The sequence below is a fragment of the Somniosus microcephalus genome, chromosome 16 (genome assembly GCF_052327205.1).
Source record: "Somniosus microcephalus isolate GS21.2 chromosome 16, FLI_Smic_1.0, whole genome shotgun sequence".
Lineage (NCBI taxonomy): Eukaryota > Metazoa > Chordata > Chondrichthyes > Squaliformes > Somniosidae > Somniosus > Somniosus microcephalus.
In genome coordinates, this window is record NC_141002.1 from 43,329,162 (window position 1) to 43,355,103 (window position 25,942).

At 46.2% G+C, this 25,942-nt stretch overlaps 1 protein-coding gene across 5 annotated transcripts in view; it reads left to right on the forward strand.

Annotated features, from left to right (window-relative positions):
• Nucleotides 1-25,942, forward strand: part of LOC147106110 (ELKS/Rab6-interacting/CAST family member 1-like) — a 1,260,296-nt gene that overhangs the window by 146,055 nt on the left and 1,088,299 nt on the right. The gene's annotated exons all lie outside the window — the stretch shown is intronic.

Sequence of the window (25,942 nt, forward strand, 5' to 3'; positions counted from 1 at the left end):
TTCTTAAATATGGAAACCAAAACTGTACGCAGTATTCCAGGTGTGGCCTCACCAGTACCCTGTATAACTGCAGCAAGACTTCCCTGCTTTTATACTCCATCCCCCTTGCAATAAAAGCCAAGATTCCATTGGCCTTCCTGATCAGCTGCTGTACCTGCATACTAACCTTCTGTGTTTCATGCACCAGGACCCCCAGATCCCTTTGTACTGTAACACTTTGCAGTTTCTCTCCATTTAGATAATAACTTGCTCTTTGATTTTTTTCTGCCAAAGTGCATAACCTCACACTTTCCAATATTATATTCCATCTGCCAAATTTCTGCCCACTCACTTAGCCTGTCTGTCCTTTTGCAGGTTTTTTATGTCCTCCTCACTGCTTTCCCTCCCATCTTTGTAGCGTCGGCAAACTTGGATACGTTGCACTCAGTCCCTTCCTCCAAATCGTTAATATAGATTATAAAGAGTTGGGGTCCCAGCACTGACCCCTGTGGAACACCACTAGTTACTGATTGCCAACCAGAGAATGAACCATTTATCCCAACTCTCTGTTTTCTGTTAGATAGCCAATCTTCCACCCATGCCAGTATATTGCCCCCAATCCCATGATTTTTTATCTTATGCAGTAATCTTTTGTGTGGCACCTTGTCAAATGCCTTTTGGAAGTCCAAATACACCACATCCACTGGTTCCCCTTTATCCACCCTGTATGTTACGTCCTCAAAGAATTCGAGCAAATTTGTCAAACACGACTTGCCCTTTGTAAAACCATGCTGACTCTGTCCGATTAAATTATGCTTATCCAAATGTCCTGTTACTGCTTCCTTAATAATGGACTCCAACATTTTACCAACCACAGATGTTAGGCTAACTGGTCTATAGTTTCCAGCCTTTTGTCTGCCTCCCTTTTTAAATAAGGGCGTTACATTAGCAGTTTTCCAATCTGTTGGGACCTTTCCTGAATCCAGGGAGTTTTGGAAAATTACCACCAATGCATCCACAATCCCTAGCGCTACTTCTCTCAAGACCCTAGGATGTAAGCCATCAGGTCCAGGGGATTTATCTGCCTTTAGTCCCATTATCTTACCGAGTACCACCTCCTTAGTGATTTTAATCGTGTTTAGCTCCTCCCTCCCTGTAGCCCCCTGTTTGTCCAGTGTTGGGATATTTTTAGTGTCCTCTAAAGACTGATACAAAATATTTGTTCAGCGTTTTTGCCATCTCCATGTTCCCCACCACTAATTTCCCGGTCTCGTTCTCTAAGGGACCAACATTCACTTTAGCCACCCTTTTTCTTTTTATATAACTGTAGAAACTCTTGCTATCTGTTTTTATATTTTTTGCTAGTTTACTTTCATAATCTATCTTCCCTTTCTTAATTAATCTTTTAGTTATTCTTTGGCTTTTAAATGCTTCCCAATCTTCTATCCTCCCACTAGATTTGGCTACTTTATATGCCCTTGTTTTCAGTCGGATACTATCCTTTATTACTTTACTAAGCCACGGATGGCTGTCTTTTCTTTTACGCCCCTTTTTCCTCACTGGAATATATTTTTCTTGAAAGTTGTGAAATATCTCCTTGAATGTACACCATTGCTCATGTACCGTCTTACACTTTAATCTATTTTCCCAGTCCACTTTGGTCAACTCTGCTCTCATACCTTCATAGTCTCCTTTATTTAAGCTTAGTACGCTGGTTTGAGATCCAACTCTCTCACCCTCCAACTGAATTTGGAATTCAACCATGTTATGGTCACTCATTCCAAGGGGGGGATCCTTTACTAGGACATTTTTTATTAACACTGTCTCACTACACAGGACCAGATCTAAGATTGCCTGCCCCCTGGTTGGTTCAGTTACATACTGCTCAAGGAACCCGTCCCTAATACACTCTATGAACTCTTCCTCAAGGCTGCCCTGCCCAATTTGATTAGTCCAGTCAATATGAAAGTTAAAATCCCTCATGGTTATAGCTGTTCCCTTATTACAAGCCCCAACTATTTCCTGATTTATACTCCGACCAACAGAGTTGCAACTGTTAGGAGGCCTATAGACTATGCCCACTAGTGACTTTTTCCCCTTATTATTCCTTATCTCCACCCAAACTATTTCACTATCTTGATCCTTTGACCCAATATCATTTCTCACTATTGCAGTGATTCCATCCTCTATTAACATAGCCACCCCACCTCCCTTTCCTTCCTGTCTGTCCTTCCTAATTGTCAAATACCCCTAGATGTTTAGTTCCCAGTCATGGTCACCTTGCAGCCATGTTTCTGTAATGGCCACCAGATCACACTCGTGTAGTTATTTGTACCGTCAACTCGTCTATTTTGTTACGAATGCTGCGTGCATTCAGATAAAGAACTTTTAAATATGTTTTATGACAATTTATTCCTGCTTTTACCCCTTTTACTACTCTACCTTTATCTTTATACATTCTGTCCCTTCCTGACACGCTCTGGTTTTTAATTCCCCCACTGCTACCTTGCTCTATTGCCTTCTCTGCTGACATTTTTATTTTTCGCTGTCTTGAAACCTCCCCCCCACTAATTAGTTTAAAGCCCTCTCTACAGCCCTAGTTATTCGATTCGCCAGGATTCTAGTCCCAGCACTGGTCAAGTGAAGTCCGTCCCAACGGAACAGCTCTCTCCTGTCCCAGTACTGGTGCCAGTGTCCCAAGAAACAAAACCCATTTTTCCCACACCAGTCTTTGAGCCACGCATTTAACTCTGATTTTATTTACCCTAGCCAAATTTGCTCGTGGCTCAGGTAGTAATCCAGAGATTATTACCCTTGTGGTTCAGCTTTTTAATTTGGCCCCTAGCTGCTCATACTCCCTCAGCAGAACCTCTTTCCTTGTCCTACCTATGTTGTTGGTACCAACATGGACCACAACAACTGGATCCTCCCCCTCCCACTCCAAGTTTCTCTCCAGCCCAGAGGAGATGTCGTTAACCCTGGCACCGGGCAGGCAACACAGCCTTCGGGACTCTCGCTCTCGGCTGCAAAGAACCCTATCTATCCCCCTAATGATACTATTCCCCTACCACTACAACATTTCTTTTTACTCCCCCCACTTGAATGGCCCCTTGTTCCACGGTGCTGTGGCCAGGTTGCTCATCCTCCCTGCAGTCCCTGTTCCTGTCCTCACAGTGAGTAAGAGCCTCGAACCTGTTGGACAAGAGCAAGGGCTGCGGCTCCTCCAATACTACCTCCTGGATCCCCGTACCTGCCTCACTCATAGTCACACCCTCCTGTCCCTGACCACGGAATACATCTGAATTAGTTAATCTAATTGGTGTGACTACTTCCTGGAACACAGAGTCCAGGTAACTCTCCCCCTCCCTGATGTGTCGCAGTGTTTGAAGCTCGGACTCCAGCTCATCAACACGGAGCCGGAGTTCCTCGAGCAGCCAATACTTACTGCAAATGTAATCACTGTGAACTTCAATGGTGTCCACCAGCTCCCACATATTGCAGCAGTAACACATCACCTGCTCTCCCATTCTATGTAATTAATTACATTTATTATTATTATTTTTAAATACCCTCTGCCCCGATTCTAGATGATGAATATCACACCTCTATTTAATTGAACTTGCCAACTTATAAAGGTTTAAAAGGGAAGGAAAAGTACTCACCAACCAGCCAATCACCTACCAGCTTGGCTGTGATGTCACTTTTGAATTCTGACCTCCCTTTGGAATGTTGCCTGTGGAGCCTGTTTAGGCTGCCTCGCGTCGCTGCTCCGAATCGACTCGACACCCGCTGCTGCTCCTGGCCGCCTCGACTGGGCCTCACCTCGCTGCTCCGCCTCCGTCATGTCTGCTAATCCTGAGACTGGCAAGAAAAACAAGGCCAGAAACAAAACAAAAACAGCACCTAACACCCCCACCTACCCTAACTCTCTCACTTACCCAAACTCTCAAACAGCACTCTGCTGCTCGCACTAGCACCGGTCTTTTTATACTGTTTGTTTGTAGCCAAATGAGTCACCCCTGGTCATTGGTTAGAGAACTGGTTTTCACTGCCTGCCAATTAACTCCTACTGCAGTGTTACCTTGTTTTACTCTTCTTAAACCAACAGAATCCCAAATATTTAACTTTTCCCGTTTACTTGAACTGCTTAAGTAATCTTATTAAGAAACTACTGGTGTCTAGGATCTTTGCCACAGAAGGGTGAAACACTGAAAAGCCAGTCACCTCGAGCTGCTACTAGATAGACAGGCTTGGGATCAGTTTGCTTATCTGATACCTGGTCAGACAAGGGAGACTCAGTAGTTAAAAGCAGAAGTTTATCTTGTCAGATTAGTCTACTTTTTCTGCATCTTAATTTTCCCTTCGTTGAACAAGTTATTTTTTGTATTGCACAGACATATTAACTACCTCCTGTTTTTTTTCTGGGCCTGACAATTACTGTACCCATCTTCTAGAATCATGCAGCACAGAAGGAAGCCATTTGGTCGAGCATGCCTGAGCTGGCTCTTTGACAAAGCTATCAGATTAGTCTCACTCCCCTGCTCTTTCCTCATAGCCCTGCGATTTTTTCCCTTTCAAGTATATATCCAATTCCCTTTTGAAAGTTAATATTGAATCTACTTCCATCACCCCTTCAGGCAGTGTATTCCAGATCATCATAACTGAAGAGTGAAAAAAAAATTCTCCTCTCCCCTTTGGCTCTTCCAGTTATCTTAAATCCGTATCCTCTAGATACGACCCTCCTGCCAGTGGAAACAGTTTCTCCTTATTAACTCTATTAAAACCCCTCATAATTTTGAACACCTCGATTAAATCTCCCCATAACCTTCTCTGTTCTAAGGAGAACAATTCTAGCTTCTCTCATCTCTCCACATAATTGAAGTCCCTCACATCTGGTATAATTCTGGTAAATCTCCTTTGCACACTCTCCAAGACCTTGACATCTTTCCTAAACTCTGGTGCCCAGAAGGTTTAGTAAAACTTCCTTTTTTTTGTACTCTGCCTCTATTTATAAAGCCAAGGATCCCGTATGATTTTTTTTTTTTAAACAGCATATCAACTTGTCTTGCCACTTTCAAAGATTTGTGTATATGCATCTTCAGGTGTCTCTGTTCCTGCAGACCCTTTAAAATTGTACCATTTAGTTTGTTCTCTCTCCTCACTCTTCCTCCAAAAATGCATCAATTCACATTTGTTTGCATTAAATTTTATCCGCCATGTGTCTGCCCATTTCACAATCTGTATGTCCTCCTGAAGTCTGCTACTATCCTCCTCACTGTTGGACTCTGTTTTCAAGTTTCGTGTCATCTGCAAACTTGAAATTATGCCCTAACACCAAAGTCCAGATCATTAATATATATCAAAAAGAGCAGTGGTCCTAATACTGACCCCTGGGGAACACCACTGTATACTTTCCTCCAGTCTGAAAAACAACCGTTCACCTTTGCTTTCTGTATCTTAGCTAATTTCTGATCTGCACTGCCACTGCCCCTTTAATCCCATGGCCTTTAATTTTGCTAACGGGTTTGATTTGTGTCACTTTATCAAATGTCTTTTGAAAGTCCAAATACACAAGATCAATTGCACTACCTTCATCGACCCCCTCCGTTATTTTGTTGAAGAACTGACAAGTTTGAGACACACAATTTGCCTTTAACAAATCTATGTTGTCTGTCATTTGTTTTTCCAAATGACAATTGAAATGAATTAAATATATTAATTGTCTAGTTTGAAATATATGAAAATCTTCGCTTCAGTAGCAATGACTGCTAAGAAGGTGGTTCACTTGCTTAACATTTATTTTTAGTGCCAAGTCTTTTGCCAGGACACTTACTTGTTAAAGAACGTTGTCTCTTTCAGTTTCTGATTGCTTTGTGTACTCTTTTTAAAATTGAAATCGCCAGAAGATGTTTCTAAGAACATAAGAACATAACATAAGAAATAGGAGCAGGAGTAGGCCAATCGGCCCCTCGAGCCTGCTCCACCATTCAATAAGATCATGGCTGATCTGATCCTAACCTCAAATCTTCTATCACTCTGCATCCACCCGAACCCATGTGATCTCCCGGGAGAGGCGAAAAACCAGATAAAGACCCAATGGCCAATTTGGGAGAAAAAAATCTGGGAAATTCCTCTCCGACCCATCTAGGCGATCGAAATTCTTCCAGGAGATCACTCTGTCCCTATATTTTCTACAGTACTTACCTTCTGTAAAGGCGATCTCCACCCCAGCCAGGAACAGGAATAAAACCATCTCCTGAAATCTAACAGAATTAGAACACAGTAGGAGCAGAACAAGGCTACACGGCCCCTGGGCCCGCTCCACTACCCACAGGGCCATGACCATTCCGAACCCAGACTCATGTCCAATTTCCTGCCCGCTCCCCGTAACCCTTTATTCCCTTTACTTCTAGGAAACTATCTATTTCTGTTTTAAATTTATTTAATGATGTAGCTTCCACAGCTTTCTGGGGCAGCAAATTCCACAAACCTACCACCCTCTGAGTGAAGAAGTTTCTCCTCATCTCAGTTTTGAATGAGCAGCCCCTTATTTTAAGATTATGCCCCCTAGTTCTAGTTTCACCCATCATTGGGAACATCCTCACCGCATCCACCCGATCAAGCCCCTTCACAATCTTATATGTTTCAATAAGATCGCCTCTCATTCTTCTGAACTCCAATGAGTAGAGTCCCAATCTACTCAGCCTCTCCTCATATGACCACCCCCTCATCCCCGGGATTAACCGAGTGAACCTTCTTTGTACTGACTCGAGAGCAAGTATGTCTTTTCTTAAGTATGGACACCAAAACTGTATGCAGTATTCCAGGTGCGGCCTCACCAATACCTTGTACAACTGCAGCAATACCTCCCTGTTTTTATATTCCAACCCCCTAGCAATAAAAGCCAACATTCCATTGGCCTTCTTGATCACTTGCTGCACCTGCATACTAACTTTTTGAGTTTCGTGCACCAGGACCCCCAGATCCCTTTGTACTACAGTACTTTCCAGTTTCTTGCCATTAAGATAATAACTTGCTCTATGATTTTTCCTGCCAAAGTGCATAACCTCACACTTTCCAGTATTGTATTCCATCTGCCAAATCTCTGCCCACTTACTTAGCCTGTCTATGTCCCTTTGCAGGTTTTTTATGTCCTCCTCACTCACTACTTTCCGTCCCATCTTTGTATCATCTGCAAACTTTGATATGTTACACTCGGTCCCCTCCTCCAAATTGTTAATGTAGATTGTAAAGAGTTGGGGACCCAGCACTGACCCCTGCGGAACACCACTAGTTACTGGTTGCCAATCTGAGAACGAACCATTTATCCCAACTTTCTGTTAGAGAGCCAATCCTCCACCCATGCCAGAATATTACCCCCAATCCCGTGATTTTTTTATCTTGAGCAATAATCTTTTGTGTGGCACCTTGTCAAATGCCTTTTGGAAGTCTAAATACACTACGTCCACTGGTTCCCCTTTATCCACCCTATATGTTACTTCCTCAAAGAACTCAAGCAAATTTGTTAAACATGACTTCCCCTTCATGAAACCATGCTGAGTTTGCCCTATTAAATTATGTTTATCCAAATGTCCCGTTACTGTCTCCTTAATAATGGACTCTAACATTTTACCAACCACAGATGTTAGGCTAACAGGTCTATAGTTTCCAGCCTTCTGCCTACTACCCTTTTTAAATAATGGTGTTACATTAGCAGTTTTCCAATCTGCCGGGACCTTTGCTGAGTCCAGTGAGTTTTGGAAAATTATTACCAATGCATCCACAATCCCTACCGCTACTTCCCTCAAGACCCTGGGATGCAAGCCATCAGGTCCAGGGGATTTATCCGCCTTGAGTCCCATTATTTTACCAAGTACCACTTCCTTAGTGATTTTAATTGTATTTAGTTCCTCCCCCCCTAGAGCCCCCTGTTTGTCCAGTGTTGGGATATTCTTAGTGTCCTCTACTGTAAAGACTGATACAAAATAATTGTTCAGTGTTTTTGCCATCTCCATGTTTCCCACCATTAATTTCCCGGTCTCATCCTCTAAGGGACCAACATTTACTTTAGCCACCCTTTTTCTTTTTATATAACTATAGAAACTTTTACTGTCTGTTTTTATATTTTTTGCTAATTTACTTTCATAATCTATCTTCCCTTTCTTAATCAATCTTTTTGTTATTTTTTGCTGTCTTTTAAAGACTTCCCAATCTTCCATCCTCCCACTAGATTTGGCTACCTTATATGCCCTTGCTTTTAGTCGGATACTATCCTTAATTTACTTAGCCACGGATGGCTATCTTTTCTTTTACACCCTTTTTTCCTCAGTGGAATATATTTTTCTTGGAAGTTGTAAAATAACTCCTTAAATGTACACCACTGGTCATGTACCGTCTTACCCTTTAATCTATTTTCCCAGTCCACTCTAATTAATTCTGCTCTCATACCTTCATAGTCTCCTTTATTCAAGCTTAGCACACTTGTTTGAGATCCAACCTTCTCACCCTCTAATTGAATATGGAACTCAACCATGTTATGGTCACTCATTCCAAGGGGATCCTTTACTCGGACATTTTTAATTAATCCTGTCTCATTACACAGGACCAAATCTAAGGTTGCTTGCCCCCTGGTCGGTTCAGTTACATACTGCTCAAGAAACCCATCCCTAATACACTCAATGAACTCTTCCTCAAGGCTGCTCTGCCCAATTTGATTTGTCCAGTTAATATGATAATTAAAATCCCCCATAATTATAGCTGTTCCCTTATTACAAGCCTCAACTATTTCCTGATTAATACTCCGTCCAACAGAGTTGCAACTGTTCGGAGGCCTATAGACTACACCCACTAGTGTTTTTTTCCCCTTATTATTCCTTACCTCCACCCAAACTGTTTCACTATCCTGCTCCTTTGACCCAATATCATTTCTCTGTATTATAGTGATTCCTTCCTTTATTAACATAGCCACCCCACCTCCTTCTACTTTATTAAATCATAAAATAAAAGTCTTGTAGGAATTAACGGATTCCTACGAATAACTGAGATCGACACCAGAGAACAATTAAACAGGTCTTTACTCAACGGCGATGCCACGAGGACTGCCTGGGCGGTCCAGTGGTTTGCGACGTGACGTCATCGCGTTTTCCCGCGCTCTTAAAGGGGCCACGCCCCGTACATGCAAACTCTATATACAAAACACAGTAATGCCTAACACAATGGTACAGGTTTAGGCTGGTGTTAGAACATCGTTAAAGAGAATTATATACAGTTAGCCAGAGTCATTCAGTGGTTCTGCCACATGCGCCCCCCCAGAATTCGCTTTAACGGACAAAGTCAAACGGTGAGGGGGTCTGACGAGCCTGTCAGAACGACTCCTGTACTCTCGAGGCGGAGGCTGCAGGGCAGCTGGCGGGCGGTCGCACTTGGTCTGCCGTAACGACGATGGGTGGCCGACCCCATCTCGGCGGTTGTGCTGTCTCGACGGGGCGGTCGAGGTCCAAATGTGCTGGCTTTAAGTGGTCGACCGAAATGTGGTCCGGTTTACCACCGACCTCTACCGTGTAGGTTTTGTCCCCTGCTTCCAACACGCGGAAAGGACCGGTATATGGGACCTTGAGCGGATCCCTATGTGCGTCATGGCGAATAAAAACGTATTCAGCCTTGTGAAGCTCCGTGGGAACGTGTGAGCTCTGCAGCCTGTGGTGCGAAGTGGGCACCGGTGCGAAACACCTGGCCGCCTCTTGGTGACTAGCAAGCTGGGCAGACGCGGACCAGGGCTCCGTCGATGTTGGTAGGAAATCCCCAGGGACTCGCAGCGGCTGACCATACACGCATTCTGCTGATGAAGAGTGAAGGTCTTCCTTGGGGGCCGTGTGAAGGCCCAACAGGACCCACGGTAGCTTGTCTGCCCATCCAGCGTCCTGGAGGCTGGCCCTCGGTGGCTTTCATTGAGCGGTGGAAGTGTTCGCAGAGGCCATTCGCCTGTGGGTGGTAGGCTGTGGTGCGGTGTAATTTGACACCGAGTCCTTGGGCCACTGCATTCCAGAGTTCTGAGGAAAACTGCGGTCCCCTGTCCGACGAAATATCTGCGGGCACTCCGAAACGAGCGATCCAGGAGGAAATGAACGCCCTGGCCATGTCCGCCGAAGTAGTGGATGACAGGGGGACCGCCTCTGGCCATCTGGTGGTGCGGTCAACCATGGTCAGGATGTGTGAAAAACCATGGGAGGGTGGGAGTGGTCCTACCAGGTCCACGTTGACATGGTCAAAACGTCGCTCCGGAACTGTGAAGGTGGCCAATGGAGCTTTGATGTGGCGCTGTACCGTGGCCTTTTGGCAGACCACGCAGGTGTTGGCCCAGTCGCGGACGTCTTTATGCATGCCATGCCATACAAATTTCGCTGACGTCAGTTTCTGAGAGGCCTTCATTCCAGGGTGTGACAACCCATGTATGGCGTCGAACACTTTGCGGCGCCAGACGACCGGCACGACAGGGCGAGGATCCTGTACGGAGACGTCTCACAACAGCGTGGTACCTGCTGAATGGAACTTGACGTCGGCCAACTGGAGGCCAGTGATGGCCGTTCTGTAAGCTTGGACTTCCGGGTCTGAGGCTTGGTCTGCTGCCATGAGGGCGTAGTCGATGCCCAAATGGACCATATTGACGAACGCGCGGGAGAGGCAGTCTGCCACCAGGTTGTCCTTAACGGCCACGTGCCGTATATCCGTGGTGAATTCGGATATGTAGGTCAGTTGACGCTGCTGTCGGGCTGACCACGGTTCGGCGGTCTTGGACATTGCAAAGGTCAGCGGCTTATGGTCCACAAAGGCCGTGAAAGGACGTCCTTCCAGAAGGAACCGAAAATGGCGGATGGCCAGAAAAAGGGCGAGCAACTCCCGGTCGAATGTGCTGTATGCTCTCTCGTTCTGCCGTAGTTGACGGCTGAAGAATGCCAACGGCTGCCACGTCTCGTTCACCCACTGCTGTTGCACGGCACCGACTGCGTAGCCCGACGTGTCGGTGGTGAGGGCGATGGTGGCTCCTGGCAGCGGGTGCGCCAGCATAGTCGCGTTGGCTAAGGCGCTTTTGGTGTCGACGAACTCTCGGGCCATGTCATCCATCCAGTCTACCGGGTTCTTGCCAGTCTTGCCCTTGGCCTCGTACAGGGGCTGCATGAGTAGTGCCGCCTTAGGCACGAAACGGTGGTAAAAGTTTACCATGCCTAGGAATTCCTGCAGGGCCTTTATGTTCTGCAGGCGTGGAAAGGATGTCACTGCCTCTACCTTCGAAGGTAAAGGAACCGCTCCCTCTGAGGTGATGCGATGCCCCAGGAAGTCAATTTGGTGTAGGCCAAACTGACACTTAGCCGGGTTGATAATCAGGCCGTGTTGGCTGAGGCGTCGAAAAAGGGTGCGTAGGTGACAGGTATGTTCTTCATTAGTAGGACTGGCAATTAGAATGTCATCCAGGTCGACGAAGAGGAACTTGAGGTCCCGCAGCACGGAGTCCATCAGGCGTTGGAAAGCCTGGGTGGCGTTCTTTAACCGAAACGGCATTCTTAAAAACTCGAAGAGGCTGAATGGGGTGATGACTGTGGTCTTCTGGACGTCTTGTGGATGAATTGGGACCTGGTGGTAGCCCCGGACGATGTTGACTTTAGAGAACACTGTGTTCCCTGCCAAATGGGCAGAGAAATCCTGGATATGGGGGATCGGGTACTGATCGGGAGTGGTGGCGTTGTTTAGGCGTCGATAGTCACCGCATGGCCGCCATCCGCCGCCAGGCTTCGGGACGATATGGAGGGGTGAAGACCAGGGACTATTCGACCGGCGAATAATCCCTAACCGTTCCATGGTTGCGAACTCCGCCTTTGCGACCGCCAGCTTGCCAGGTTCCAGGCGCCGGGCCTGCGCGTAGACCGGGGGGCCGTTGGTGGTGATGTGGTGTTCCACGCCATGTTTCGTGGCTGTGGAGGAGAACGTGGGTCTTGTCAGGTTGGTGAATTCGCCGAGCAGGCGAGCGAACTCATCAGGAGTCGGGAATGCACAGGAGACGGTGCGTGACGTAGTGTTACTGCGGTAACACGGAAGAGAATGAAAAGTTGCTGCGTTGATCAGCCGCCGGTTCCTGATGTCGACCAGGAAGCTGTTGGCGCACAGGAAATCCGTGCCGAAGAGGGGCTGGGAAACGTTGGCCGTAACAAAATCCCAGTGAAAACGTTGCCCCCCCCCCCCCCGAGGCACACCTCCACTTGCCGTCTGCCGAAGGTCCGAATTGCTCCGCCATTGGCCGCTTCAAGGGTGGGACCGTGATTCCCTGTCTGCACATCGAGGGCGGACGCGGGTAAAATGCTGCACTGCGCTCCGGTGTCGCACAGAAAACGACGACCGGAGAGAGAGTGTCTGTGATGAACAGCAATTTTCCCGTGTTGCCGACCGCCATCGCGGCCGCGGGGTGCCCGTTAGACCCGTTCCTCGGTGGTCGCAGTGTCAGTTGTTTTTTTGGGGGAAAACTGCAGGGAGGGCGGCAACGCTTCGCCTTCGCGCCGAACTGCGCGTGGTAGAAACACAGTTCAGCAGGCTGACAAGCTGGGGTGGTGTCTGCAGGGGATGGGTGCCTCGTGGCGGCGCAGTACTGCCGAGTTACAGCGAAAATTTTGTCAGCCTCCGCAGCGAGTGTTGCGCAGTCTTCAACTTCAGATCTGGCCAGGGCAGCTTGTACCTGTTCAGGCAGTTGGCTTAGGAAAATCTCGCGGAATAGGAAACATTCCCGTTCTGAGCCCAGGAGTGTGAGCATTTGGCTATTCAACTCTGAAGGCTTGGAGTCCCCGAGCCCGGGCATAGCGAGTAATCGACGGGCGCGCTCCGATTTCGTGAGCCCGAAAACTTGCAGTAACTGTGCTTTGAGGGTTTCATACTTGCGCTCCGTTGGGGGGGTTTTCGAGGAGGCTGACTATCCAAGAGGCGGTAGAGCTGTCGAGTGCGGAGACCACATAAAGATACTTGGTCTGATCCACATCGATGTTCCTCAGGGCGAACTGGGCCTCGACTTGAATAAACCACGAGGGCGCTTGCTGCTCCCAGAACTGCGGTAGCTTCAGCGAAACGGCGTTCGCTTCCATGCTGTGCTCTTCTTTTGTGAAAACGTTAACAAAAACGGGGTCACCAATGTAGGAATTAACGGATTCCTACGAATAACTGAGATCGACACCAGAGAACAATTAAACAGGTCTTTACTCAACGGAGATGCCACGAGGACTGCCTGGGCGGTCCCGTGGTTTGCGACGTGACGGCATCGCGTTTTCCCGCGCTCTTAAAGGGGCCACGCCCCGTACATGCAAACTCTGTATACAAAACACAGTAATGCCTAACACAATGGTACAGGTTTAGGCTGGTGTTAGACATCGTTAAAGAGAATTATATACAGTTAGCCAGAGTCCTTCAGTGGTTCTGCCACAGTCTCTTATTTTGGACTAAATAAAATTGCAAACCCATGAACCAACCTGTGGCATATAACATATAATGTAATTTCTTGAAGCTGGATCTGGTAAACATCTCAACAAATTGACTACGACTGATATAATTTAATACATCAATAAGTGTCGTCTGTCTCCTGTTGGAATAAAAATGATAGGAAATTTGATGAACAAGAGAATTTTGTGAAAAGTTGAGTAATTTTAATATTTTTGCTTCCTCTAGTTCTGTTTTTTTAAATTTTTGTCTAATCAGGTGATTACTGATAATACAATTATCTGGAAAGAGAATATTGGCTTGGAAAAGTTAATGGCCCTAATTTTCCTTTCCTTCATGCCCTGGGAATGCTCCATTCCTGAGTGCAAATGAAAAAGGGGTGGAAACTTGTATAGCTGGTTTCTGTCCCCTTGGCATTCCCCCAGGATTTCCAACACTTCCTTCAAGGGAGGAGCAAAAAAAAAAAAACAGGGTGAGCCCATACAAATGTGATGGCGTGGCCTGATAGGATAATGGAGATGGTGCTCTCTCTTCAAATGGTAGCTGCTATTTGGAGGGGGCCAGAAGAAGTTAGTATTAGCCTGTGTCTACTCTTGCTCACATCAGAGGATTTGATAGGAAAGGGAGCAAGGCCATAGAGGTTGGTACTACCTTTGTTTACAGAGCCTGCAGCAATACTGTTACGGCTGGATGCCTTCTGACTGCTATTGTTGGACAGCAGTCAGAAGGCCCTGCAGCCAGCAGCTGCATTTCCACCCCACTCCCCCATTCTGGGCACTCAACATTATTGGGTGGAGGGCCTGTGTTGGGGAACAGCGGGACCATTCTAATCAAATCAAATCAACTTTTATTGTCATTGTTAGTGCACAAGTGCAGTACAACGAAATGTAGGCTTGTGGCTCCCGAGAGTGTACATTTAGATTAAGACATTTAAACATTCAACATACATTTGGCTTGTAATACATTAACATAAACATAACCATAATAAAGTGCATTGGCAGATGTGCAGGCCCCAGAAATACAAGCTGGTTCAGGCCATACCAGACACAGCACACCACTGAGTCTGACAATACAAAGGAGTCAAATTAATGTCAGTAGACTTATGCTCCCGGGCTGCTTCATCATCTATATATGTTGAATTAACTTTTTTTGTATGATAATTGAGCTCATTTTGCATTGTTAGGCTTTGTAATCTTTCCAAGACAAAATTATCTCTTGATTTTCACAATTTAAGATCAGCTATAGGCCCAGAAATTCGGGTCGGGGGCTTCCCGCGGGTGCAAGCCCCCGACCTGCACTTACCTACTGCGCCGGCCGTTGAGCTGTGGGCTCGCGTGGGATTCCGATCCTGGGCCACCTCCAACTGCCGGCGCGCAGTGCTTGCGTATCCCAGGGGCGCAGTTAGTTCGATGCATCCCCTGGAATCACGTGGGCCATGGAGAGCCAATAGTAGCAGGGAATGCTTCATTCATAAGTTTGACAGGAAGAGCTGTCAAACCTATAAATACTATAAGCCCCAAAACATCACTAAAACTTCAAATAAATTTTTTAAAAATCACATTTTTGAAATAACTATTTTAAACAATTTAAATTTTTGAAAAAATAATTACATTTTCTAATGGGGCTAAAAATAAACTTACCTTTCTTTAAAGTATTTAAAAATAATAAACCTGTGGAAAAAATGTTTTAATTTTAATTAATTCACCACTTACCCTGTTAAAAGTCGGCCTTGCGCCTGCTTTTTAAAAGTGTAACTGCTGGTGACTTACCCTCCCGGAAAAACCTGGAAAAAAAACGTAAGTTCGATGCGCACGCGCTGCCTTTCCGGCGCACGCGCTCCACGTCAACCCCTTCTTTCAGGGGAACGGAAGTGCTGGTTTCCCGCGCATGCACGAAACCGGCACTTTCGTTGGGCCGATGCGTGAGTACCCCGTGCGTACTCACGCGTTGGGATCCGAATTTCTGGGTCATACTCGGGGTCTTTTGGTTTTAGGGGCTTAGTTCTAAACTGGGGAGCACACTCGCCAACTGAATCATCTAAGAAAAGTACAACATTCTAGTAAATAAAGCTTTTGGGTTCAGCAGTTCCAGTAAAGATGAGTTTATGACATTCCAGGTTGAAACAATGTTAAGTGTTGAGTTCTTCCATAGCAGTGTTATCTACATAAAATTTACTGATGTTGACAGGTTGCTTCCCCTGGCTGGAGAGTCTAGAACTAGGGAGCATAGTCTCAGGATAAGGGGTCGGCCATTTAAGAGTGAGAGGAGGAGGAATTTCTTCACTCGGAGGGTTGTGAATCTTGAGAATTTTCTACCCCAGAGGGCTGTGGATGCTGAGTCGTTGAGTATATTCAAGGCTGAGATAGATTTTTGGACTCTAGGGGGAATCGAGGGATATGGGAATTGGTGGGGGGGGAAAGTGAAGTTGAGGTCAAAGATCAGCCATGATCTTATTGAATGGCAGAGCAGGCTTGAGGGGCCGTATGGCCTACTCCTGCTTCTATTTCCTATGTTCTTGTGTTATTGCCCCTTCAAAATTGATGAAGTTTAGGCATTCCAGTTTATAGTGTTTTTTTCCAAGTTTTGACGTGTTTGATTTTTAGCATGTTTTGGTTTCACCAAATTTTATGTTTTTCCCCCATTTTAAACGAGTCAAAATTCAGTTTAATAAAGGTTTCACTCATACCCATAATATTGATGAACTTAAATTGGAATAAAAGCACGATGAGTCTCTGGGCCACAAGTTTGCTGGTGTTTTGTGCAGATGGTATTTTTTAATATCAGGCTGAATGATTTATGGTGAGTTCCTGTTTAAAATATTTCACCAATGTTTTTCCTTTTTTGTGTTTCATTAATGTTTTCAACATAACTACCAGCTTCAAAATCTTATGTTTGATGAGGTTATATTAAATTTTGTCAATTGAATTCATAAATTTCTAGAAACATCAAATTGGATTCTCTAATGTTTGTAGTGATTAAAATTGATAACTTTTAAGATTTGGTTTTTGAGCTTAGAATTTATTTGGGTGGACAAAGATTTTCCATGTAACATCTGGTTTCTGTTGTCCATATTTAACAATCTAACAACGAGATATCATTAATTACATGCTTTATAATACAACTCGTTTGCAACTCGTTCTTGGCTTTCATGTTCTCCACTCATTCACTAAGACCACGCTGCAGTTATCAAAACAAATTTCAGCTTGGGTATTCTAACTCTGCTCATTTTTGATACATGGAACAGCAGTATTCGGTTTGCCAACTTTACAGGTGTAAATGCAGTAATTTGAACTGTACATATGACAAAACATGATTGAACAGTATCCTCAGTTTCAAATGTTTCTCTGGTTTCTGTATCCCAGTAATAGCGGATATCCTCACCCAGCGACTCACCTTCCAGCAGCTCATAAACTCTTTCAGTATTACTTTCACCCATACACTCCAATTATTGGGGAATTTACCTGCAGGTATGGGCTGATCTTTTCTGTGTCATAGCCTTACTTTGTAGGCTTTTTCAGATCAGAAAACATCTTACAGATGCAATTACTTTGTTGTGATAGGTTTGTAATTACAGGAGTTGGAAACTAAGCGGTTTATAAGGAATTGTTCAATTGCTTTAACCTTGCGGTCAGAGAGTCATTGGTTTTGTGAACCTTTGAGTCATGTATATTCTTGGGAAAGTTAATTGGAATGATGAGCTCATTATATCATTCATAATATCTAAAATAAAAGTCTTGTGTACTTCCTACAAGTGTCATACATTTCCTGTAACATTTTCTTTGTCACACTTCATTGCTAACATTCTATTGTTGTGAAATAGTGTATCCCCTTACTTACCATGAGAATTGCCACAGGAGACCTGCTAGTATAAATTGAAAGCAGTATGTCACACTTCAGGTGCCTTGTTGTGTTACAGATGCAAATACATCTAATAAAACGTGGGGGTGGGTGGGGAAGTGACTGAATCCTGGGTGTTTCTGGCCAGCACCGTGAAGCTTGGTGATAGGAAGGGGTTGGGGTGGTGAAGGGGAAGAGATGCTGCTGCTCAGTGGGTGAGGTTATGTTGGAGTGGAAATATTTCTGTGGTGTATGGAAAGGGGGGACTATTGGTATTAAATGTTTTTTGGGGTAAGGGTCCTGGATGACTGATGTGCAGCAGTGGTTGTGGGGGGGGGGGGGGAGGAGGCGGGCGGAGGGAAAGGTGGTTGTAGGCACCAAGTATTGATAATATTGGTAGTGGGTATTGGGTTGGGTTGAAAACTATGTTCAGTGGGGGGAGGGGTGTGCGTGTCACAAGGGTGCATCGAAGGGTCAAATGCAGAAAGTGTAGTGGCCAGGTGGCTTGGGAGATTAGAAGGGCTAAAACAGCTTATGAAGAAAGATGAGCTCATAATATAAAATGAAATAGTAAGGGCTTTTAATAGCATATAAAAACAAAAGAATAGTTAAAAGGGTAGGACCACGCAGATGAGGGAGAGAGTCAAATTGTGGAGAATGAAGTTACGGCAGAGGTATTAAGCTAGGTCAAAATCCTGGAACTCCCTCCCTAACAGCACTGTGGGCGTACCTTCACCACACGGACTGCAGCGGTTCAAGGTGGAACCACCACCTTCTCAAGGGCAACTGGGGATGGGCAGTAAATGCAGCCTTGCCAGCGACGCCCACATCCCATGAAGGAATAAAAGAAAAATTCTTTACATCAATTTTTGCAAATGAATATGGAGGTAAGAGTGTAGATGTACTGGAGGGTGATATGGAACAATTAACTGAACTAACTAGAAAATGAAATAGTTCAGGAAAAATGAGCAGAACTCTGATAAGTCACCAGGCCCTGATGACATGCACCATCGGCTGTTGAAAGAAGGCAGAGGTGAAATCAGAAGCCTGGCCACAATATTTTGGTCTTAAATATTCAAGTTGTCCTGTGAATCTGAAGAACAGACAATGTAACACCTTTGTTCAAGAAGTAACTTGTAGAGCAGTTAGTCTAATGTAAGTTGCTGCAAATTCCATAATTCGAGATAAAATTAGTAAGTGTTGGTTAATCAAGGACAGCCAACACAAATTTATTAAAGGCAAGCTAAGTTTGACAAATTGAAAAGTTTTTTAAAGGTTTTTTTTTAACGTGAAAAATTGAATGATGGAAGGAATGCAGTAAATGTGGTGTATGTGAATTTTCAGAAGACGTTTGATAAGGTGTCTTGGAGGTTTGTTAGTAAAATTGAGGCAAATGCTATAAGTGGAAATGTGGCAGCATGGATGGGAAGTTAATTCATGGACAGGAAACAAAGTTTAGGGTAAATGTGTGTTCAAACTGCTGAAGGTTGGAAGTGGTGTAACCAGAGGTCAGTGTTGTGTCCACTTTTAGCTCTACTGTTTTAGCCCTTCTAATCTCCCAAGCCACCTGGCCACTACACTTTCTGCATTTGATCCTTTGATGCACCCTTGTGACACGCACGTGCACACACACACACACACACACACACACACCCCTCCCCCACTGAACATAGTTTTCAACCCAATCCAATACCCACTACCAATATTATCAATACTTGGTGCCTACAACCACCTTTCCCTCCGCCCGCCTCCCCCCCCCCCCCCCCCCTCCCCACCAACTCCCCACCCCGCTGCTGCACATCAGTCATCCAGGACCCTTACCCCAAAAAGCATTTAATACCGATAGTCCCCCCTTTCCATACACCACAGAAACATTTCCACTTCAACATAACCTCACCCACTGAGCAGCAGCATCTCTTCTAGCTCTACATGGCTCCAGGGTGGCCAAGGCTGGGAACTCAACGTCCAGGGGTATTCAATATTCAGGAAAGATAGGCAAAAAGGAAAGGGAGGTGGGGTAGCATTGCTGGTTAAAGAAGGAATTAACACAATTGTAAGGAAGGATATTAGCTCTGACGATGTGGAATGTGTATGGGTAGAACTGAGAAATACCAAGGGGCAGAAAACGTTAGTGGGAGTGGTATATAGACCTCCAAACAGTAATGCGGAGGTTGGGGATGGCATTAAAAGAGAAATTAGAGAAGTGTGCAATAAGGGCACAGCAGTCATCATGGGTGACTTTAATCTACATATAGATTGGGCTAACCAAATTGGTAACAATACTGTGGAGGAGGAATTCCTGGAGTGTTTACGGGATGGTTTCCTGGACCAATATCTCGAGGAACCAACCAGAGATCAGGCCATCTTAGACTGGGTATTATGTAATATGAGAGGATTAATTAGCAATCTTGTTGTACGAGGCCCCTTGGGTCGGAGCGATCATAATATGATAGAATTCTTCATTAAGATGGAGAATGAAGTAGTTGACTCGGAGACTAGGGTCCTGAATTTAAATAAAGGAAACCACGATGGTATGAGGTGCGAGTTGGGTAGGATTGATTGGGGAAGGTCACTCAAAGGATTGACGGTGGATAGGCAATGGCAAACATTCAAAGACCGAATGGATGAACTGCAGAATTTGTTCATCCCAGTTTGGCATAAAAATAAAACAAAAAAGGTGACTCAACCGTGGCTAACGAGGGAAATTAGGGATAGCATAAGATCCAAGGAGAGGGCATATAAATTGACCAGAAAAAGCAGTAAACCTGACGATTGGGAGCAGTTTAGGATTCAACAAAGGAGGACAAAGGAATTAATTAAGAAGGGGAAAACAGAAGATGAGAGTAAGCTTGCAGGGTACATAAACTGCAGACGACACAAAGCTGGGTGGGCGTGTGTGCTGTGAGGAGGATGCCGAGAAACTCCAGGATGATTTGGACAGGTTGGGTGATTGGGCAGAAGCATGGCAGATGCAATATAATGTGGATAAATGCGAGGTTATCCACTTTGGTGTCAAAAATAGGAAGGCAGATTATTATCTGAATGGCAATAGATTGGGAGAAGTGGAAGTGCAATGAGACCTGGGTGTCCTTGTGCACCAGACGCTGAAGGTAAGCATGCAGGTGCAGCAGGCAGTTAAGAAGGCAAATGGTATGTTGGCCTTCGTAGCGAGAGGGTTTGAGTACAGGAACAAGGATGTCTTGCTGCAGTTGTACAGGGCCTTGGTGAGACCACATCTTGAGTATTGTGTGCAGTTTTGGTCGCCTTATCTGAGGAAGGATGTTCTTGCCATGGAGGGAGTTCAGCGAAGATTCACCAGGCTGATACCTGGGATGGCAGGAATGACGTATGAGGAGAGATTGGGTCGATTGGGCTTATACACGCTGGAGTTTAGAAGAATGAGAGGGGATCTCATTGAAACTTATAAAATTCTGACAGGACTGGACAGACTGGATGCAGGAAAGATGTTCCTGATGGTCGGGGAATCCAGAACCAGGGGTCACAGTCTAAGGATAAGGGGTAAGCCATTTAGGACAGAAATGAGGAGGAATTTCTTCACCCAGAGAGTGGTGAACCTGTGGAATTCTCTACCACAGAAGAGAGTTGAGGCCAATTCATTAAATATATTCAAGAAGGAGTTGGATATATTTCTTAAGGCTAAAGGGATCAAGGGGTATGGGGAGAAAGCAGGGACAGGGTACTGAATTTGGATGATCAGCCATGATCGAATTGAATGGCGGAGCAGGCTCGAGGGGCCGAATGGCCTACTCCTCCTATCTTCTATGTTTCTATGTAGATGTTTTGGACTTGGGTATAGGGACAGCATTTTGAAATTTGCTGACAAGATGAAAGTAGTTGGTTTAGCAAACCACAGGGAACTCTTTAGGAAGACATAAGTTGGCGAAATATGCAGACAGATAACCGATGCAATTTAATGTAGATAATATGTGAGGTAATACATTTTGGGAGAAGAAAACAAGAAATAGGATCTTGCACGTAATGGTAAGACACTGAAGGATGTGGATCTAAATGTTCAAATGTATTGTTCCCTGAAAGTAAGATTGCAGGTAAGTAAAGCCATTAGAAAAAGCTAATGACATGTTGGGACTTATAAGTTGGGGCATAACAAGAGTAAAGAAGTAACAATGAATTGATACAAAACATTAGGCCACAGTTAAAATACCGTATGCAGATTTGGACACTCCATTATAGACAGAACATTAAAGCCAGAAACCGTACATAGTATAGTTACCAGGATAAGAAACTGTAGTTAAGAGGAGAGACTTGAGATACTGGGACTATTTCCACTGGAGTAGTGAATGCATATATATAGTAATGCCATATTGCCACCCCACTGTCTTAAATCATGAGACAATCAGACAAGGTTCCATACAAGTTTAACATAACTTCTCTGCTTTTGAATTTCATTCCTCTAGAAATGAACCCCAGTGCTTTGTGTCCACTTTTCTGCCTTTTTTAACCTGTGTTGCTACTTTCAATGATTTGTGAATCTATACCCCTAGATCCCTTTGCACCTCCACCCCATTTAGACTCTTATTTTCCAAGCAGTAGGTAGCCTCCTTATTCCTCCTACCAAAATGCACCACCTCTCACTTGCCTGTATTGAAATTCATTTGTCATTTACGTGCCCATTCTGCAAGTTTGTTTACGGTAGAATTTATTAAAAGCTTTTAGTTCATCATGTACAAACTCTTTTTATAAAAAAAACAAAAAAAAAACAATTACTTGACAGAAATGACTGCCTGGGATATAAAAGAACTGCAGAATAATGCATTAACACTTCAGAAACGTCACTCAGTTACACAGTTATGCATCGACAAACAATCCAAAAGCCCAAGGTGAGCTGAAAGAGGCATATCTATTCGTGCAATTTGTATTAATTTTAAAGTTTTCAACGTATTAGCCCATCTCTCATGTCACTATAGCAATGGCTGCACAAGCAGCAGGAGCAGCAGCTTTCCTATGGCGCTGACGTGCTGTACGTCCAGATATGTAATTAAAATATTAATCACAATGCAACCAGACAACCAACAAATATAAAGTGCTATAGTTCTTTAGTTCACAGTATTAAAAAGAATTGAACAAAAATGGGTGTGGTAAACCACTGTTATTGTATATTGTTACCTCTGGGTGGTGCTGTGTACCAAGGCATGCCTCAGCTGACTCCGCCCACATGACCAGGTATAAAGGTGGGGGTTTCGCCGACTCACTTCCTTCTTGGAACCAGCCACCCACGAGAGGCATGCTCTGTTCTCTAGTTAATAAAAGCCTTTTCATCACCTTCCTGATTCATCGTCTTTTATGGAGTAATTGATAAGCGTATCAATTTTATTAACTAGAAGTAAAATGGCGACACCTGAACAGCAACAACAGCAGGCGTTGCTGCGAGCCCTCAGACCGGCATGCCTGGACCTCGACCCTCAAGCAGCGGGTTCATCAACCAATTTCGAACACTGGCTGAGCTGCTTTGAATCCTTCCTAGGAGCCTCCGCCGTGACATCGGAGGAGAACAAACTAAAAGTTTTGACCGCCCAGGTGAGCCCTCAAGTATATACGCTCATCCGGGACGCTACTACGTACACGGCGGCATTTGAACTACTAAAAGGGCAATACACGCGCCGAGTGAACCCGATTTACGCCAGACACCTCTTGGGATCACGCAGGCAGCAACCGGGGGAATCGGTAGAGGCATTTTTACGGGCGTTACAGATACTCCCGGCAGAGACTGCTCGAAAGCAAGGAGCTCGACCTGAAGACGGCCGTAGCCCTTGCGCTCTCGCTAGATGCGGCCCACCGAAACCTCGAAGCATACCCACGTAACGGCGCCACGCCATGGCCACCGCGACTGTGGGACATGGGACCGCCGCCCCCGGCACCAACTGCTGCAGCGATGTCCCGAAATCAACTGGGACAGCCGCCCCCGGTAAGAACCGCAGCGATGCCCCGTAACCAGGCCCAAAAATGCTATTTCTGTGGCCAGTTAAAACACCCTAGAGCGCACTGCCCGGCTAAGACCGCTACCTGCTCGGGCTGCGGGAAGAAAGGCCATTACGCCAATGCCTGCAGGGGGAAACCAGCGAACGCCAGCAGCGCCGCGTGCGAACCATGGGGGCAGCCATCTTATCCGCCATTTTGTGCACCTCCGGCCGCATGGCCGCCGCCATTTTATCCGCCGCACTCAACCGCCACTTCGTCTCCGGACTCGACCACCGTCTCGTCGGACGACCATACCGACTCACTAAGCCATACACTGGCCTCCGTTACGCTGGATCAAGCCCTCCCTCATCTATCCAGCTCCATGATGGATATCACGGTAAACGGCCGTGCCACCACTTGCCTAATCGACAGCGGGAGCACAGAGAGTTTTATTCACCCAGACACGGTACGTAGCCACTCCCTCATGGTCCTGCCGACGCGCCATCGGATTTCTATGGCGTCCAAGTCCCATTCAATGGACGTCGGCGGCTACTGTGTGGTGACCCTTTCGGTTGGGGGCACAGAATATAAAAATTTTAAACTTCTAGTCCTGCCACGTCTCTGCGCTGCCGTGCTGCTAGGGTTGGATTTTCAGTGCCACCTTAAAAGTGTCACATTAGCATACGGTGGACCCCTCCCCCCACTCAGTCTGCAACCAACACCTTTTAAATCGCCCGCCGCAAACCACCTGCAGCCTTTCCACACTAAAAGTCCCCCCCCCTCCCTTGTTCGCTAACCTCACCCACGACTGTAAACCCATCGCTACCAAGAGCAGGCGGTACAGCGCCGGGGACAGAGCTTTCATTAGCTCTGAGGTGGAGCGGCTCCTGAAGGAGGGCATTATCGAAGGGAGCACTAGCCCCTGGCGAGCCCAGGTTGTAGTCGTTAAAACCACTGATAAACGCCGCCTGGTCATTGACTACAGCCAAACCATAAACCGGTACACTCAGTTGGACGCATACCCCCTTCCTCGCATATCTGATATGGTCAACCAGATTGCGCAATACAAAGTATTCTCCACCATTGACCTTAAGTCAGCATACCACCAGCTCCCCATCCGCCATGAGGACCGCCAGTATACTGCCTTCGAGGCGAACGGCCGCCTCTACCACTTCCTTAGGGTTCCCTTCGGCGTCACCAACGGGGTTTCGGTCTTCCAAAGGGAGATGGACCGGATGGTTGACGAGAATGCGCTGCAGGCCACCTTTCCCTACCTGGATAACGTCACCATCTGTGGCCACGACCAGCAGGACCATGACGTTAATCTAGAAAAATTCCTCCGTACGGCCCAACGGCTGAACCTAACGTACAATAAAGAGAAATGTATGTTTCGCACCAAACGCCTCGCCATTCTCGGCTGCATGGTGGAGAATGGAGTCATCGGGCCCGACCCCGACAGAATGCGCCCCCTAATGGAGCTACCCCTCCCCCACTGCCAAAAAGCACTGAAGAGATGCCTGGGGTTTTTCTCCTACTATGCCCAGTGGGTGCCCCACTATGCAGACAAAGCTAGACCCCTCATCAAATCCACCTCCTTCCCCCTGACACCAGAGGCGTGTGCAGCCTTCACTCTTATCAAGAGCGATATCGCGAAGGCCACAATGCACGCAGTGGATGAGTTGATCCCCTTCCAAGTGGAGAGCGATGCATCCGACTTCGCCCTAGCCGCGACCCTTAACCAGGCGGGCAGACCCGTGGCCTTTTTCTCAAGGACCCTCCAGGGCCCCGAGACCCGACACTCCTCTGTCGAAAAGGAGGCCCAGGCTATTGTGGAAGCGGTGCGTCACTGGAGGCATTACCTGGCCGGAAAACGGTTTACCCTGCTCACTGACCAGCGTTCAGTAGCTTTTATGTTTAATAATAAGCAGAGGGGCAAAATCAAGAACGACAAGATCTTGAGGTGGAGAATCGAACTCTCCACCTACAATTATGATACCTTGTACCGGCCCGGGAAACTCAATGAGCCCCCAGATGCCCTATCACGTGGTACATGCGCCAACGCGCAGGTTGATAGACTGCAGACCCTCCACAATGACCTCTGCCACCCGGGGGTCACCAGGTTCTTCCATTTCATCAAATCCCGTAACCTGCCCTACTCCATCGAGGAGGTCAGGACCATGACCAGGAACTGCCAAATCTGTGCCGAGTGCAAACCGCACTTTTATAGGCCGGACAGAGCAAGCCTGATCAAGGCCACTCGCCCCTTCGAGCGCCTGAGCGTCGATTTTAAAGGGCCCCTCCCCTCCTCTGACCGCAATGTGTACTTCCTCAACATAATCGATGAGTACTCCCGTTTCCCGTTTGCCATCCCTTGCCCAGACATGACCAGTACCACGGTCATCAAATGTCTGAATGACCTCTTCGCCTTGTTCGGGTTCCCTAGCTATATACATAGCGACAGGGGCTCATCTTTCATGAGCGACGAACTTCGGCAGTACCTGCTAGCGAGAGGTATTGCTACGAGCAGAACCACCAGCTACAACCCCCGGGGGAACGGCCAGGTGGAAAGAGAGAACGCGACGGTTTGGAAGGCCGTCCTCTTAGCCTTAAAATCTAAGGGCCTTCCGACCTCTCGCTGGCAGGAGGTCCTCCCTGCGGCGCTCCACTCCATCCGGTCACTGCTTTGTACTGCCACGAATGCCACCCCTCATGAGCAAAT